This window comes from Amphiura filiformis, chromosome 3 (assembly GCF_039555335.1).
Source record: "Amphiura filiformis chromosome 3, Afil_fr2py, whole genome shotgun sequence".
Classification (NCBI taxonomy): domain Eukaryota; kingdom Metazoa; phylum Echinodermata; class Ophiuroidea; order Amphilepidida; family Amphiuridae; genus Amphiura; species Amphiura filiformis.
The window spans coordinates 22,956,101-22,975,040 of NC_092630.1; the positions used below are offsets into that span (position 1 = coordinate 22,956,101).

Consider the following 18,940-nt stretch of genomic DNA (forward strand, 5'->3'; position numbering starts at 1 on the left):
AGATCCGATAGCATCACAAGACCTAGCCGGTGTCCCGGCTAGGTAACTAGATCTGGTTACAGATCTGGACCTAGCCGGAGCCGGAAATGCCAGTCGTAAAGTTGATGGACATCTCATACCAATAATGGTGCATCACTGTAGCATGTAGGGGCTTTATCCGTCTTCCATAGGCTGAGATATAGCTACTTTTTCGTAATTTTAAACATTTTTTTTGCAAATTTGACGTTTTGACCTCCTTAAAGACCTTTGACCCCAATACAAAAAAAACCTCACATACACCACGAAAATGCATTGTTACAGTTTAAATTTAAAAAATCTGCTATGCTTAATTATGGAGATAAAATTCTTGAAGTTATTTAGCTTAAAACCGGAAATGACGTCTAAATGACCTTTGACCCAAAAATAAAAATACCATGCACACATCGGGTAACACTAATGCATATATGAAGTTTATGCAACTCTGGTCTGGTTACGTTTTGAGATAAAAAAAAAAGAACATATTTGATGATTTTTGGTTTTTGACCGGAAGAGACCCCTTAATGACCTTTGACCCAAAAACTGTAGATACCCCAAAGACCCTGGTTGGTAACACTAAATGTGTGCTAATGACAGCACTCTGCTATGTAATTTGTAAAAACAGTGATTTTTTGAATATTTTTAGCTTTCAGACCGGAAATGACCCCCTTAATGACCTTTGACCCAAATTCTGTGAATAATTTATTGGCACTGGATATAGCCGATGCATATGTGTAAGTGACGTCATTGTAGGATGTAACATGTAGGAGAAGAAGCATTTTGAAGATATTTGGTTTTATACCGGAAATGACCCCTTAATGACCTTTGACCCCAAATTTGTGAATATCCTATAGACACTGGATATAGCCGATGCATATGTGCAAGTGACGTCATTGTAGGATGTAACATGTAGGAGAAGAAGCATTTTGAAATGTGTTGCCAGAAGAAAGAAGAAGAAGAAGAAGAAAGATCCGATAGCATCACAAGACCTAGCCGGTGTCCCGGCTAGGTAAGAACTAGACTAAGCTGTGGTCTAACCCACGAACACAGCCGTGTTGTTACCCCTAATGACCTTTGACCCCAAAATATATCTAAACGGCCATAGACATTGGCTAATGTCAATGCATGGGTGCATGTGGCACCACTTTGCTATGTTACTTGTGGCAGAAGGGGCATTTTGAAGGTGTTTCGTCTCAGACCGGAAGTGACCCCTTAATAACATTTGACCCCAAATAAAAAAATACCACGTATGAATTGGGTACCCACAATTCATGTGTGAACATAAAATACGTTACTGTCCTATGTTTTTCTTAGCAAATAAAAATTTTTGACGGTTTTTCATTTTATACCGGAAGTGACCCCTTAATGTCCTTTGACCCTAAATAAAAAAATACCACATATACACAGGGTAACCACAATTTATGTGTGAACATACCGTTACTGTCCTATGTTTTTCTTAGCAAATAAAAATTTTTGAAGGTTTTTCGTTTTATACCGGAAGTGACCCCTTAATGACCTTTGACCCCACATCTGTGAGGACCCCATAGACACTGGGTAATAACAATGCATGTGTGCAAGTGGTGTCACTGTCCTACGTAATTTGTGGGAGAAGAAGCATTTTAAAGGTATTTAGTTTTATACCGAAAGTGGCCCCTTAATGACCTTTGACCCTAAATAAAAAAATACCACATATACACAGGGTAACCACAATTTATGTGTGAACATACCGTTACTGTCCTATGTTTTTCTTAGCAAATAACAATTTTTGAAGGTTTTTCGTTTTATACCGGAAGTGACCCCTTAATGACCTTTGACCCCAAATCTGGGAAGACCCCATAGACACTGGGTAATAACAATGTATGTGTGCGAGTGGCGTCACTGTCCTACGTAATCTGTGGGAGAAGAAGCATTTTGAGTTTTAAATCACGTTTTTGACCCTTATGACCCCTACGTGACCTTTGACCCCACGAGTTTCATGTGACATGTAGGGGCATGTGCAATGATGGTTGTGACCAAGTTAGTTCAAAATCGGTGTACGCATGTGAGTGCTAGAGCAAATGTAATGGTCGGCAGAAGAAGAAAGAAGAAACTAGACTTAGCTGTGGTCTAAGACCACGAACACAGCCGTGTTGTGGTGACCCCTTAATGACCTTTGACCCCAGAATATATGAAAACGCCCATAGACATTGGCTAATGTCAATGCATGGGTGCACGTGGCACCACTTTGCTATGTTATTTGTGGCAGAAAGGGGCATTTTGAAGGTTTTTCGTCTCAGATCGGAAGTGATCCCTTAATGACCTTTGACCCCAAATGAAAAAATACCACATGTACAATAAGTAAACACAATTCACGTGTGAATATACCATCACTCTCAATGTTTTTCTTAGCAAATAACAAATTTTGAAGGTTTTTCGTTTTATACCGGAAGTGACCCCTTAATGACCTTTGATTCCAAATTTGTGAGGACCCCATAGACACTGGGTAATAACAATGCATGTGTGCAAGTAGCGTCACTGTCATACGTAATTTGTGGGAGAAGAAGCATTTTAAAGGAATTTCGTTTTATACCGGAAGTAGCCCTTAATGACCTTTGACCCTAAATAAAAAAATACCACATATGCACAGAGTAACTACAATTTATTTGTAAATATACCGTTACTGTCCTATGTTTTTCTTAGCAAATAAAATTTTTTGAAGGTTTTTCGTTTTATACCGGAAGTGACCCCTTATTGACCTTTGACCCCAAATCTGTGAGGACCCCATAGACACTGGATAATAAGAATGCATGTGTGCAAGTGGTGTCACTCTCCTACGTAATCTGTGAGAGAAGAAGCATTTTGAGTTGAAATCACGTTTTTGACCCCTATGACCCCTGCTTGACCTTTGACCCCACGAGTTTCATATGACATATAGGAGCATGGTCAATGATGGTTGTGACCAAGTTAGGTCAAAATCGGTACAAGCATGTAAGTGCTAGAGCAAATGTAGTGGTCGGCAGAAGAAAGAAGAAAGAATTAGCTGTGGTCTAAGACCACGAACACAGCCGTGTTGTGGTGACCCCTTAATGACCTTTGACCCCAGAATATATGAAAACGCCCATAGACATTGGCTAATGTCAATGCATGGGTGCACGTGGCACCACTTTGCTATGTTATTTGTGGCAGAAAGGGGCATTTTGAAGGTTTTACGTCTCAGACCGGAAGTGACCCCTTAATGACCTTTGACCCCAAATGAAAAAATACCACATGTACAATAAGTAAACACAATTCACGTGTGAATATACCATCACTATCCAATGTTTTTCTTAGCAAATAACAAATTTTGAAGGTTTTTCGTTTTATACCGGAAGTGACCCCTTAATGACCTTTGATTCCAAATTTGTGAGGACCATATAGACACTGGGTAATAACAATGCATGTGTGCAAGTAGCGTCACTGTCATACGTAATTTGTGGGAGAAGAAGCATTTTAAAGGAATTTCGTTTTATACCGGAAGTAGCCCCTTAATGACCTTTGACCCTAAATAAAAAAATACCACATATGCACAGAGTAACTACAATTTATTTGTAAATATACCGTTACTGTCCTATGTTTTTCTTAGCAAATAAAATTTTTTGAAGGTTTTTCGTTTTATACCGGAAGTGACCCCTTATAGACCTTTGACCCCAAATCTGTGAGGACCCCATAGACACTGGATAATAACAATGCATGTGTGCAAGTGGTGTCACTCTCCTACGTAATCTGTGAGAGAAGAAGCATTTTGAGTTGAAATCACGTTTTTGACCCCTATGACCCCTGCTTGACCTTTGACCCCACGAGTTTCATATGACATATAGGGGCATGGTCAATGATGATTGTGACCAAGTTAGGTCAAAATCGGTACAAGCATGTAAGTGCTAGAGCAAATGAAGTGGTCGGCAGAAGAAAGAAAGAAGAAAGAACCTGTAAGAAAAAAGACACAGCCGTGACTAACGTCACGGCTGTGTAAAGAAGAAAGAAAGAAGAAAGAACCTGTAAGAAAAAATACACAGCCGTGACTAACGTCACGGCTGTGTAAAGAACCTATAAGAAAAAAGACACAGCCGTGACTAACGTCACGGCTGTGTAAAGAAAGAAAGAAAGAAAGAAGAAAGAACCTGTAAGAAAAAAGACACAGCCGTGACTAACGTCACGGCTGTGTAAGAAGAAGAAGAAGAAGAAAGAAACTAGTGGCAAATGGTGGTCATAGACCACAAACCTAGCTGGGGCTTGTTGGTGTTGTGGAGGTATCTGACCCCTGCAAAATGTTCTAAGAATATTTCCCTGGTCATGAGGTTTGTTGTCACCGAGTTTGAGTCCCGTGCTCCTTACAGATGTCCAGAAAATGCAATTCTAAGATTTGACCCCAGATGACCTTTGACCTGACCCCTGCAAAATGTTCCAAAAATTTTTCCCCTGGTCATCAAGTTTGTTGTCACGCAATTCTAAGATTTGACCCCAGATGACCTTCGACATGACCCCTGCAAGATGTTCAATAATGTTCCACTGGTCATGAGGTTTGCTGTCACCGAGAGTGAGCCCTATACCTCTTACAGATGTCCAGATAACGCAACTCTAAGATTTAGCCCCAGATGACCTTTGACCTGACCCCTTCAAATTGTTCCCCTTTGAACCGCTTACAGATGACCAGATAATGAAATTCTAAGATTTGACCTAAGATGACCTTTGACCTGACCCCTGCAAATGTATCAAAATTTTCCCCAGGTCATGAAGTTGGTTGTCACCAAGTTTGAGCCCCATACCCCTTAGATTTCCAGAAAATGCATTTCTAAGATTTGACCTCTGCATGACCTATGACCCGACCCCTGTAAAATTTCCCCTGGTCATGAGATTTGTTTTCAATGAGTTTGAGCCACATATCCATTTACATATATCCAGATAATGCAATTGTAAGATTTTACCCCTTTAATGACCTTTGACCCCAATTCTGTGTACAAGTTATAGGCACTGGGTATAGTCGATGCATATGTGCAAGTGACGTCATTGTGCTATGTAATTTGTGGTAGAAGAAGCATTTTGAAGGTATTTGGTTATATACCTGTAATGCCCCCTTAATGACCTTTGAACCCAATTCTGTTTACACACTATGGGCACTGGGTATAGCCGATGCTTATGGTCAAGTGACGTCACTGTAGAATGTTACATGTAGGAGAAGAAGAATTTTTAGCTGAAATCACATTTGTAGCCTATTTGACCCCTTTGTAACCTTTAACCTACTAAAAGTCAGGTGACGTGTATGGTCGTGGTCAATGATGGTTGTGATCAAGTTAGGTCAAAATCGGTCAAAGCATGTCTGAGCTAGAGCAAAAAATGTGCAATTTGTTGCCAGAAGAAAGAATGGATAGCATTACAGTACCTAGCTGGGGGTGTAAACCCCCCCAGCTAGGTAACTACTGGGATTCAAGAGTCTAGCCGCCGCTCGGCTAGACTAAAGAAACTACTGGGAAACAGGAGTCTAGCCGCCGCTCGGCTAGACTAAATAGTGATCAAATAATCAATCATTTTACTATAATTTACACCAAAACCATGAATCAAACGATGTTGTTTCACCTGAAGAACAATATAATTAATGCATTCAACTCACACTGGCTGGAACTTTAGTACTGGCGAATATTAGATAATTCTCTTCAGTGTCCTCTATTGGAGCTGTTGACGATGGTGTTGATGGTTCTGTGTCCAGTAATGAGATGGTTAAAATTAACGTATACTGCTGAAGACTGCCCGAATCAGTGACGACCGGGCAAGGGAGCAGGGGTTTATTATAAATGATACGAGCCAATCCGAAAAGCGGGACAATTATCAGAGAGTTGATATTCTTGAGAGGGCACTCTATTCACGCGGTTTCTTTTCCAACGCTAAAAGATCACGAATGTTGGTGGTTTGCAAATGAAAAGTGTCCGCACTATCGATTGATTACGTAACTGTTATGAATAATTTATTAGGTTTTTCAATGCAATCGCCTCGACCCTTATCTGTATTATCAAAGTACTTGGAATAACAATCCGGTGAATTCACTGAACTACGCCCTAATACTGATGGAGTTTTAATGGCGTTTCTCCTCTCCATACACAGATGAACAAATACAATAGATGAAGGTCAACACGTCATAACAGTCACATTATATGCCATTTCCAAAATGGGCGTGTGTGGATTCAGCAAACCAAGCTAAGCCACTCCTATTAAGGGTACATGCCCATGAGTTTCATTCAGGGGCGTGTTTGTAAAACGGCACAGCGCATTAGTAAAAAGAATAAAAAATACTAAAATTTTCACCGGGGTTCGAACCACTGCCAATTTCACTGAATGCTAAAGATGCCTATGCTGTGCCACGGTGACTGTGGTTAACATTCGGCGCTTTTCAAAGATATACATATCAACACGTTTCTAGTGTATTGAAAATCATTTTGATTTTGATTTTGGTAGGAATACGGTCATAGAAAGACATATGACTCTACTTGTCTGTTTGTTTTTCATTTAATACAAATTAATTTTGATGAATTGAACTGGTACAACTCTTAGCACTCGTGATAAACGACGATTAATTTAGTAATAATAAAATGAAAACGCTGGGTCATTCACGACGTCATTTGTAATTTATGTCAAAACCTGGGGAGGACCACACACATCCGTGCTGCATGTATATGTGCTCAATCGATACTCAATGATCCAGACAATAGCGTTTGAATATACCGCCCTGCTTGACACATCTTGTCACTTGCGGGAAGATATACTATAGGCCTACCCTAATAGCTTACAATAGATACCCCACCGTAAATAGCTCTGTTCGTTATCTCGCTGTGCTAATTTATACACGCAGCGTACGGACTTTTGAACCATATTTTGTTCAAAAATGATAGGAAGGGACTGTTTTCAGCTAAAATGTTGGTTATCAGCAGATGCTTAATGATACCGGGAAGTGTTGCAGAAAGGTAAGCGTACTCTTTATTTATTCAAAATATGTATATCAATAAATTTAGATTTGAAATCCAAAAAGTAAATGTCAGGTCAAAATTCTCACCTTAGAATTATTGTGAAATAAAATCAAACCAAATTTAGGCTCCGCAAACAACGTCCAATTATTCCCATTGGTGTTTGCTACACATGCATATAATAAATTATGATTTGGGGCTAATTTGAGAAGAGTTAATGCCTCGAGTTTCAAAATACACCGAGTGATGTTTTTGATCAAAAACATCGACAATTCAAGACTCTGTAAAAACAAATCAAGAATTTTCTGGGATAATTGCAACTAAGTGCAATGAAAGTTATGATCTAAGCTACCAGATGCATCATTAATTTCCTGACTATGATATTTAGTTGTGGGAAAAGATTACTTTAATGTTTTGGCGGGATTATTTCCCGCCAAAAATTTCAACCAAAAAGAGCATGTAGCCTTAAACTTACTGATCGACCAACAATGGCCAATGAGAAGTCTGCCTTGAGGCTCAAAAGCTGCCATTATCAATTTATAATATACTGTACCGTACCGGTACATTTTGTGTATGAGTTCATTCATGCAGGCACAGAGCAGCTATGGATGTGATATCATAATACATCTATTCAGGTTATTATTTGTTCAAGGAATGTTTACTTATCAGTGTTGGTAACTTCCCTATTCATTCATGATAAACCACGAATGAAATACTTGATGCATTTATCCATGGATTTACTTCTATGGATTATTATAATTATTTATCACAATGCTACATGCAGTTTGCACTTTGTAATAATTCTGCACAAATCTATCATTCATGCAACATGTATACAGCCTACACACAACTTGACAATTCCAAAAATATTTTTGTCGTGTTGGTTAATTTGCAGGCCTAAAAATAAAATGTACCATGTAAATTCCAGTAAAAAAGGTTCTTTGAATATTTTCTGACATAGCTGATGATATAAATAGTATCATACTGCAGTTACTGTCCGTTTTCCTATACACAATACACAGTGCTCTTTCCCATTGACGCGTGACCCTACAAATAGCCCTACGTTAAAAGTATGGGGATATGACTAGTTAACGTCGCTGTGTGAAAAATAACCGGCCAATATTAAAAGTACTCTTCTAAAGTTCTAGAAAATATAGTTTTTTAACATGTCCTAAATTTTTAGCTAATTTAGATGTTTGGAAATACTCGTACTTTGGTGTTTTAGTTAATGTTATAGGTAATAGTACATTGCCTAGTTAACGTCGCTGTGTGAAAAATAACCGGCCAATATTAAAAGTACTCTCCTAAAATTCTAGACAATATAGTTTTGTAACATGTCTTAAATTTTTAGCTAATTTAGATGTTTGGAAATACTCGTACTTTGGTGTTTTAGGAAGGATATGTAAACGACAGATAACACCAAAAAATATGAAGAAATTATTTCCAACCCGTGTTAAGTCTGCAAACCACCATGTTTCTCATTTTCAAGAACGCTGGTTAACAATAAGCATGTATTGTCTCATTTCGTAAACAAAGACCACACACAATTGTTCTCTAGCGCTCGCTTTATAATCGTTCACCCAATTGAAAGTATAATTCCAGCGCATTGCTCCATTATATGTGAAAGCAGACACATATGGTGTGTGTATTTAACCAGAGAAGATATGATTTAATCAGTTGAGCTTTTTTCAATGAGTGTTATCTTGGTTTAATAGCTTTTAATGGGGTTTAAGTCCTTCAAAGGTCGAATTGAATTCTACTGTAGACATGACTGCATCATGTTATACCTACTCCATTGTGATATGATATAAAAACTGTGAGAACTACATTTTATAGTTAGTTTTTTTGCCAGTATTAAAGTATGCACCTTCCTCAATAAAATCTCCATCATGCAAATATTAATGATATTATATTTCTGTTTCAATTTATCAAAGAGCCAAAGAGGGGAAATTTCAAACTATACTACTATCCAAATCCATGCTTTTACACTATAGCAACATTACTATAGAGGACAATAGTAAGAAACACTTTATTTGTTTTGACCATTCATTTGTCCTTACTTTAACCACAAATCTCTGGCTTGTATTACATATTGCATAACTTTGATTGTATAGTATGACTTTCTTACATCTTTCAAACTGGAATTTCTCTTCCTGTGAAATTATATATGCCTATGTGCATTTCATCACTGGCGCAGAGAGAATTTCCTTGAGGTCTGCCAAGGAAAGGCCGTTTTTAGCATGTCTCTTAAATTCAACTTTACAATAAATTATTGTTCTTGGTCTCTTTCTTTCTTCCTTCCTTCCTTCCTTCCTTTCTTTCTTTCTTTCTTTTTTCTTTTTTTTTTTTTTTCTTTTTTTTTCCTTTTTTTTTTTTTTTTTTCTTTCTTTTTTCTTTTTTCTTTCTTTCTTTCTTTCTTTCTTTCTTTCTTTCTTTCTTTCTTTCTTTCTTTCTTTCTTTCTTTCTTTCTTTCTTTCTTTCTTTCTTTCTTTCTTTCTTTCTTTCTTTCTTTCTTTCTTTCTTTCTTTCTATCGAAGTTCCCACTTTCTTTCTTTCCTTTCTTCATACATTTATGTTGTGCAAAAATATATCATACGAAAGTAATTTGTGCCAATACCCGTCTAGCCGTCTTACTCTAAGGACAATGAAAGAATAAAATACTGATAACAATTAACAATTAACTTTGAACAAATTAATAGGCCTAGCAGAATATCGAACTAAACAAAAAATGGTGATATTTTGCATTTTATTACTAGCATGATGGTCTGACAAAGTTTGAGTTTTGCTTAGTTTCTTGAGCAATATAAAATATGACAAAAAGAGAGCTAAAATTGACCGAAACTTGAGAAAATAATAATAGTATCATATTCCCTGCAATTTGTTTCTCGTATCGGAGTCATCATAGAATGACATAGAATGCTCAGTGTTTAACTAAAATATTACACAAAAATTACAAAAGGCATTATCATAGTAGGCTACATGTAGCGGCCAAGATCACAAAATACAGAGTTTTTAAATAGCTCCTCGGTATACCAAAAGCTATAGTATATAGATTCTGGCCGATGCTGTGCCCTACTTCTCACATCTAATCCAAGCAAATTATAGCAATAATAATAATAAGAAAACATGTTTATGAAACCTTTAGGTAAACACATTGGCAAACATCAGTGAAAAATGAGTCAATTGGCATAAGTGTGAAACATTGATAAAAAAAACAGTGCTGTAACTGTAAGACTATATTATAAATATTATACATTTGGTTTCTGAAGAGGTCTTGTTTCAATTAGACCTCACAAACAGTTCTGTAAAACTGCAATGTAATTTTGTTCCTTGTTTATAATTATTATAATCATATGCTCCCAAATGGTTGAGCACTATCGCTTGGAATCATATAAATACATAATAAGGCGAAGACTTGATTAATCTGTTTGGGCAAAAATACCCAGTATCATAGAAAATCCCCTCAAAACATGTTTTTTTTTCGGGCAAAGTATGAATTTTGACCAAAATTTTAACCTTAATTTTGCACACAAAATCATAAAAAGCCTGACAATTGCCCCAAATTACAACAATTTTTGGTGAGCGGCATTTTTGCCCAAACTTGACCTCACAGATGGATTTGTCAAGTCTTTGCCATTCTGAATAATGTATACTTTCCTTACACATACTGCAGTTACTGTCCGTTTTCCTATACACAATACACAGTGCTCTTTCCCATTGACGCGTGACCCCTACAAATAGCCCTACGTTAAAAGTATGGGGATATGACTAGTTAACGTCGCTGTGTGAAAAATAACCGGCCAATATTAAAAGTACTCTTCTAAAGTTCTAGAAAATATAGTTTTTAACATATCCTAAATTTTTAGCTAATTTAGATGTTTGGAAATACTCGTACTTTGGTGTTTTAGTTAATGTTATAGGTAATAGTACATTGCCTAGTTAACGTCGCTGTGTGAAAAATAACCGGCCAATATTAAAAGTAGGGGAGACCGGGGATGGAAGTTACACGGGGAAGTTGTTACACCTCTCAGTGTGCCAAGCTGGAATAAGAGAGGGCAGGCTAACTGACATCCATATGTTGCCTACACATCACTTGGGTATACTGCCAATCGCGAGCTTTCTCCATTGTTCTACTAAAATGTTAAGTCAAAAAAACTTTTTTTGTCCTTCCCTAGTAACTTTCTGACAAAACTGTAATATTGTAATAGCTTCAACAACTGGAGGTGCGTTATGCTAGCTTGTTATGGTAAATATAGTATGTGTAGGTCACTAATATATCCCAGAGTCATGACCTGTAATTCTGCCTCAGGGTTGTGTTATATATGTTATAGTGGCTTATGTGTGCAAAACTCCCAATGGGGAGAGTTGTTACACTATATCAACCTACCCCATGTAACAACCTACCCCAATTACATTTTACATGTGTTGAACTAAATTTTGGTTCAATTTTCAGGTTTAAATGTTTCGATATGTTTACTATGTATTTTGCTTTACCTAGAGCTGTAATTGTTCTCCTGTAATGATGCCAAGAACCTGAAAAAGGTAGATGGAGAGGGAAAACACCTCTTAATGTAACTTGGAAGCTGCTGCCCAACGTGTGTTGGAATATGGTGATTCTTTGCGAGTTGCAGCGGCTGACCATAATATAAGAGCATCATTGTTTAATATAAATGAACTTATTATAGAATAAAAATGATCTAAATGCTTCTAAAGGCCTATAAAAGGTCCATAAAATTTTGTAACATTGTAACAACTTACCCAGCATGGTGTAACAACTTACCCGGTATGCGGGGTAAGTAAAAAAAAAAAATTACCTTCATTAATTAATTAGTAGTTAATTAGTTGTTTGATGTTTTCATGTTTTGTATGCCCCAAGTTTTAGTAAACATAATGGGCTAACCACAGACCCAAGATGGAGTGTTTGAGTTCTTTCATTGGATTTATATGGGGCAAAATGTGAATTTTGTAACGTCCATCCCCGGTCTCCCCTACTCTCCTAAAATTCTAGACAATATAGTTTTGTAACATGTCTTAAATTTTTAGCTAATTTAGATGTTTGGAAATACTCGTACTTTGGTGTTTTAGGAAGGATATGTAAACGACAGATAACACCAAAAAATATGAAGAAATTATTTCCAACCCGTGTTAAGTCTGCAAACCACCATGTTTCTCATTTTCAAGAACGCTGGTTAACAATAAGCATGTATTGTCTCATTTCGTAAACAAAGACCACACACAATTGTTCTCTAGCGCTCGCTTTATAATCGTTCACCCAACTGAAAGTATAATTCCAGCGCATTGCTCCATTATATGTGAAAGCAGACACATATGGTGTGTGTATTTAACCAGAGAAGATATGATTTAATCAGTTGAGCTTTTTTCAATGAGTGTTATCTTGGTTTAATAGCTTTTAATGGGGTTTAAGTCCTTCAAAGGTCGAATTGAATTCTACTGTAGACATGACTGCATCATGACCAACCTTAAGCGGGGTAGGCCTACTAATGTTTTTGCGTAGTGTAGAAGGGCGCGGAAGGATTCAATTTATCATAATAAAAAAGAAATCAAAGAAATCAAAGACGTTTTGGAATAAAAAATTTTAGTGCAATGAATGAATTACGTAATTTTAAACATGGAAAAAATATGTGATCCATAAAAAAAATATTGAGCCTAAGTATATCACAAACGGTTCAAAACGCGTATACCATGAAATCTAATCATGGAGGTATTAATATACCTCCATGGTCTAATGGTCTTTTTTTTTCAAATGAGTGCCCCCAAAAACCACACCGAGTGATTGCTTTTTCCTTTTTTGTATTATGCTACAAATATGACAAACCGATCAGCATGATCAAATAAATAATGTCCCCATTTATCAGAACCAAATGCTGTACCGATTAAATTTTAAGCCCGTTTTTTTTTTTTTTTTGGGGAATCTTGCATGACAAAAACACACCAAAAACTGTTATATTATCGATATCTTGATATATCTACATTATTTCTCCACTTTCTGCCAGTCGATATCCCACTTCAATTTCACTCCAAATTGAAGCTACTATTCTTTCTTTCTTTCTTTCTTTCTTTCTCCTCTCTGATCAAGTTGTTTTTCATTGTAGAGCAGGCCTATTTCAGAAATTTGAATCTATGTTTGAAATAGGCCCTGCTAAGTCTTGTACATGAATATTCGATTCCCAAATTCGATTTACAAATGTATGTACGTTCTCTCTTACCCGATTGAATATTCAATCAAAAAGATTGAATTATCAATCTTGCCGTCCCGAATTAGGGACAAATCGTTTTCGACTGTATATTCAGTCGGGCGATTTGAATTTTTCAACAACAAAAATTCAATCGAAAGGAATGATTCTCAATCTTTTACCATGTTTACTAACTATCTTTTAGCGATTAAAGTTAGGGGCAAATCTTTTTCGATTGAATTTTCAGTAGAAAGGATTGATTTTCATTGCTTTTCAATCGTTTGCCGTCCCAAATTAAGAGTCTTTCCAGTTGAAAAAAAAAATTGAAAATGTTCACTCTAAAACAGTTTGAAATCTCATTCCAAACATATGCAACACATGTCATTTGGCAGTATACATTAGGAGTAACAGTTGATTAGATAGTGAAATCAGTCTTCAAAGAGAGTAGTGAAAAAAAACCCACAACATTTTAATCTATTTTTCAATCTATTTAGATTGATTCCTATCATCAGTCGTTGAAAGATTGACCTATTTCAATCGGCCAATTTAAAAGGGTATTTCGTGATCCACAGCATCATCCCCACACTTTTCACAAAAGATATCGTGAAATTTGAATTTCATTCTGGTATACCAGCACGAAATTACAACACATTGTCTATGGAGCAGTGTAATCACACAATCATTCGGTATGATACCTTTTGTCACTAAAACACCATTTGAATGTTGTTTCAGAGATACGTGGCGGCCATCTTGAATATCTCGGATTGCCCAAGGGTGACGATTTTACATCCCACGGAATCTTTTTCTACACCACTCAAAGATCAATAACCAGCAAAAAAACAAACTTTAACTGGCAAAACCATCTAACCCCCAAAATATGGTGTTTGCAGCCGGACTAAGGGGTATAAAATGTTTTCACAACCATGATAACATTCAATAACATTTGCTGATAACCTACTACAAATATTCTGACATAATGTAATTTAAGTGTTGACGAATTTTGGTAAAAAAATGTTTTGCAAAAAATATTTGACAAATAATAACATTTTCAAAACATTTTCAAAATATTGTTGTAGTGTGTTTTCATGCCAAACTTTTAAAACGTTTCCATACCATGACCTTATATAACCCGACATTTTTGTTATTAAAACGTTTTTATCTAAACCAAAACCTAAAGCATAACAAGTTTAAAAAGTTTTACAAACATTTTTGTGTTTGCTGGGAAGGCAGCCTAAAATACATAGAGAAAATGAGAAAGATCTTCCAGCAAAAGATTTTACAATAATAAGTATGATATCAGCAGTGTTCATAATTACAGTTCTAAATCTGTGTATAATTCATACTTTAAAAACTTCATTTTTGAGACTTTCTCATAATGTAGGTTGTGTTATGAAAACATTTATGATGAGATATGCAGGGGATGAATGTGAACATTGTCAAAGGTTCAAAATCTTATAAAGACTATAAAGACGATTAAGCATTTCAAAACCAAAGTGAAAGATTTTCTTAATTACATTTAGTGATTTATCTAATATCCTTGTACGATGAGCGTTTGGACAGTATTTTTGTGGGACATGCAGGGGGATGAGAGCACATCAGACATATCGAATTGCATTCGGAATACAAAGAATGTCCTTCTGATATCAAGTAAAAAAATCGCGATAATACAAATTTTATGACAAATTATTAAAATTTGATATATTTTTGATACGGTCCTCGAAGTAAACTTTATAAATCTAATGATATGTACTTAAAGTGTATGTAGCTCGGCTGAAAAGCTGACGATCAATTGGAAATTTGGCCTATCATATTTTGGATACACATTTGTCCCCACAAAGACCTATTTTTTTGTATTTTTGGAAATGAATGAATGAATATGTCAGTAAGTGTTCTACAGGGTGTCTCAATAAAAATAGGCCCTGTGGATCGGAGAATGTAACTTAAAATATCCGCCGTAAAAATAAAAGTTTCTTGCAGATTCAAAATTATTGAAGTGTCTTCTATAGATTGGTGCATAAAGGATCAAAATCCGTTCACGCGTCACTGAGATAATTGGGAAACTACAAATAGACTCATTGTTGGACCTTTCCAATGGGACAATACACATTAACAAGAATGTGCTGCATTGTAGTTTAGAATTGAAGAAATTAATGCAGTTAAGGTTAAATACAATTGATTTTCAAGGCTTGATTGCAGAGGGGCGTAAGTTAATAATGGAAACAGCCATGCAGAAAAGAATGAACCCACGCGTACAATTATAGTGTATCAATCTGAACTAGGGCCACGGACAAACCGCGGCTCGTGAGTCATCCTATGTTGTAGGGATAGGGAAGGGGCGACCATGATACTCCCATATGGGCTGATGGGGGATGATTATGGGCAGCCGTTTTCGGCAATTTTCCTTTGGATTTTCTAAATTTTCAATTTTTAAAATTATCCTGGATGATATCTGTCGTGAAGTAAATCAATGCTTGTATAGGCTATAATAGACCTAGTATGCCTATTTATACCCTGATTATGCAATATATAGGCCTACAACAATAACTACAACAACAGTAACAAAACCAACAACCAATATTTTGTTAATCTAATTTGTAAAAATATATTCATAGGCCGCGCCTATTATTAGACTAGTATAGCCTAAAAATTCCTGAATTATATAATGAAAAAAAAACGGGCAAAAACAATCAATCGCTGCAGTCAGAAAGAAAGAAACGAACAAGAAAAAAGAAAAAAGTGAGAGAAAAATAAAATAAAAATAGATGGAATGGACCACATAGGGACTCGAACACGTACCAAAGTTTTCCAGCTCAAAACTATAGTATTATATAGTCGAACGTGAGTCTGGCGCGCTAACCGATTGAGCTACTGAGTGACCTGTGAAATCGATTGATCTCAAACTGACTATTATCGAATAGTGCATACCAGGCTCTTATGATAAACAATCTCATCACCGCTGTAAATGTCGGAGGTATCGATGGCGAAAAACCTCGATTTTTGCAAAAGTAGCTTAAATTTGGAGTGAAATTTAAATGGTAAAGGAATCGACATACTTTTGAGAAATAATGTAGGCAGTTAGAAATCAAAATTAACGTTCCACAATCCAGATATCGATAATGTAACATAACAGTGTTTTGTGGTACAAGATTCTCGAAAATTGTTCCCAAAAACGGGCCAATAAAATTTAATCGGTACTGTATTTGGTTCTTCCCCATGGCAACATTATTTCTTTGGTCGATTTGTAGTACAATACAAAAAAGGAGAAAACAACAACTCGGCGTGGTTTTATACGGAGCGAATATTTGAAAAAAACTGCATGGAACGTGTTTTTGATCTTGTGAACATGGTGCGTACAAATGATTTAAACGAAGGATTTTCAAACGGATTCTAAAAATTTGTATAAACACACAAAAATAATGTTAAGATACATCCATGCACCAACATTTGACTCACTGCGATATTTGATTGCTGAGAAAACGCGGTTTTAGAGAACAACTTTATACGTCTTTTATACGTTTTTTATACGTTTCTTCGTGTAACCTTAAGGGTTGACTAAGTATTGTTGGTCGAAACAGTCAAAAAGATCGCTTTTCATTATATTAAGCAATATATTACTGAAAAAAAAAACCACCTTGATGTCTTGCAAAACTTCATACTTTGAAAACTTGCTTGATTTATTGTTGTTAATCAGTCTATAATATCGAATTGATTAATTCGAATTAAACAATTCATTGACGTTAGCACTGGGTAGTAGCCATTACTGCCAGTAGACAGGAAGTCTAGAAAGTTGACCTCAACGCTGTAGGTGGTCTTCCTGTACTTTTGAATGGGACAGCAGTAACCTTGGGCATGTTTTAGACCAAAATTTTGGATTTTTCAGATTTTTTCTAAGTTTGTGAGAGCATAACAAGACTATCCGTCGATGGATTTTTATTTCCGTCGGTAGATATTTTTAAAATTAAGTTTTTCATAACATATTAAAAAGGCAGAGACCCTTGATGTATAATAAATTAGCTAGGTAAGTTTTTAGTAACCTTGATGAAAATTATCAAAAAAGTGCCTATTCCATTGTGTGGGTACGGTCCATCACCTGTCACTTGGTAGTCTTGTAAAATGTCTAATGGCGCTGCCCATGGCCACTCGATGAATTGTTTAATTCGAATTAATCAATTCGATATTATAGACTGTTAATGAGTTATGTACGTTTTACAAAAGTGATGTGGTTTCACCCCTATTTACAACATAACTTGAGAACCACAGTACCTATAAAAGTATATCTGTAATATCAATGCAATTTTTGCTAAAGCTCACTACCATTCGCAATATGATGTGAACTACCAAATCACAATAGTTTGAAATAGTGTAAAACCGTAACTCCCATGCAGTGTTGCTATGTAGGAGATAACTTGCCTGATCAGCAACTATGCCTCTTTTCTGTTATTGGTGTTGCTTATCAATTTGTGTTTATTTCACCATCAATACTATCACTTGGACATTTCATTTTGAGGGAACCAATTTCTTTTTGAATCAAATATTTCAGCCACTTCAATGTAAAGTTCAGCCCTACTGTATGGTTAATATATATATGTACAGCGTCATTTTCACGTATTTTTTGTGTGACCTTATAGCATATCAGACATATCGAATTGCATTTCAAAAACGAAAACAAGAGATATCCTTCTGATATCAATTTCTTTTTAAATTCGCGATTTAATGCCATTTTATTTTTTTAATTTAACAGTCCTCGAAGTAAATTGTATAAATTTTATGATATGTACGTATACTTAAAGTGTATGTAACTGGGACAAAAAGCCGTCTATCATATGGTAATTTTGACTCTTCATATTGAAGATAAAGATTTTTCCCCAAAAACACAAAACACACAAAAAATAGGTCTTTTTGGGGAAACTCGATATCTTTCAAGTTAATATGAAAGGTGTACATATCATTAGATTTATGAAGTTTACTTCGAGGATGGTTAAGTATCGCGAATTTCAAAAAAATACAAAAATTCGATATTTGTGATGTGCTCTCAGGTCCCACAAAAATTACTGCGCAAACGTTGCTATCCGAGCCCTTAACCCAAAGAGAAACGTGTGAAGAACATTCTTTGGGAGATTGATTGATATTGATTTTGAACCCATACTCAGTAACACTTGGCGTTTCCTTTTATTTCTTAAGTTATGCCTCAATTTCCATAGGGCCTATTTTTATTGAGACACCCTGTATGTTCATGATTATGGTCATATCAAAATTATGAATAGGCCTTCATGTAGGATGTGTGAAACAAGAGTAGTATACATTTTTGATAATTCACATTAAAAAGTAGGACCTATACGGGGTAGCCCTAGGGGTCAGTTGATAAGGCATGAATGTTAACATTAATAAATTTACATTATATAGACCAAGGCCTAGCTTTAAAAGCTTTTAAAATCTTAGCATGCTTCGAGAGATAACTCTTATATCCTCGCACTAACCATAGATACTAAAAATAACTCAAATTAATATTCTTATTTTCACTAACAGGAAAATATAAGATTTTAACACAATGTTTGATATAATTAATATTCACTGGTCCAAGCTTTTATCGCGACACGAGTTTGTAACTGCCTTCCTGGTAACTGTGTACCAATCAAAATTCTAAATGGCTTGTTTTGCACCACAAATTAGTCAATAAAAACGAAGCAAAATAACATTATTATTTGCCTGTAGCTGCACTTGAACTTTCAAAATTTCAAGTCAAAATCCGCTGCGTTGAGGTTC

The 18,940-nt window shown here is 35.8% G+C and overlaps 1 protein-coding gene across 1 annotated transcript in view; it reads right to left on the minus strand.

Annotated features, from left to right (window-relative positions):
• LOC140147656 (uncharacterized) overlaps positions 1 to 5,798 on the minus strand; it is a 37,917-nt gene extending 32,119 nt beyond the window's left edge. Inside the window, exon 1 of the mRNA XM_072169427.1 lies at positions 5,639 to 5,798. The gene's annotated coding sequence lies outside the window, so the exon portion shown is untranslated. The remainder of the gene's footprint in view (positions 1 to 5,638) is intronic.
• Positions 5,799 to 18,940: the final 13,142 nt, after the last annotated feature.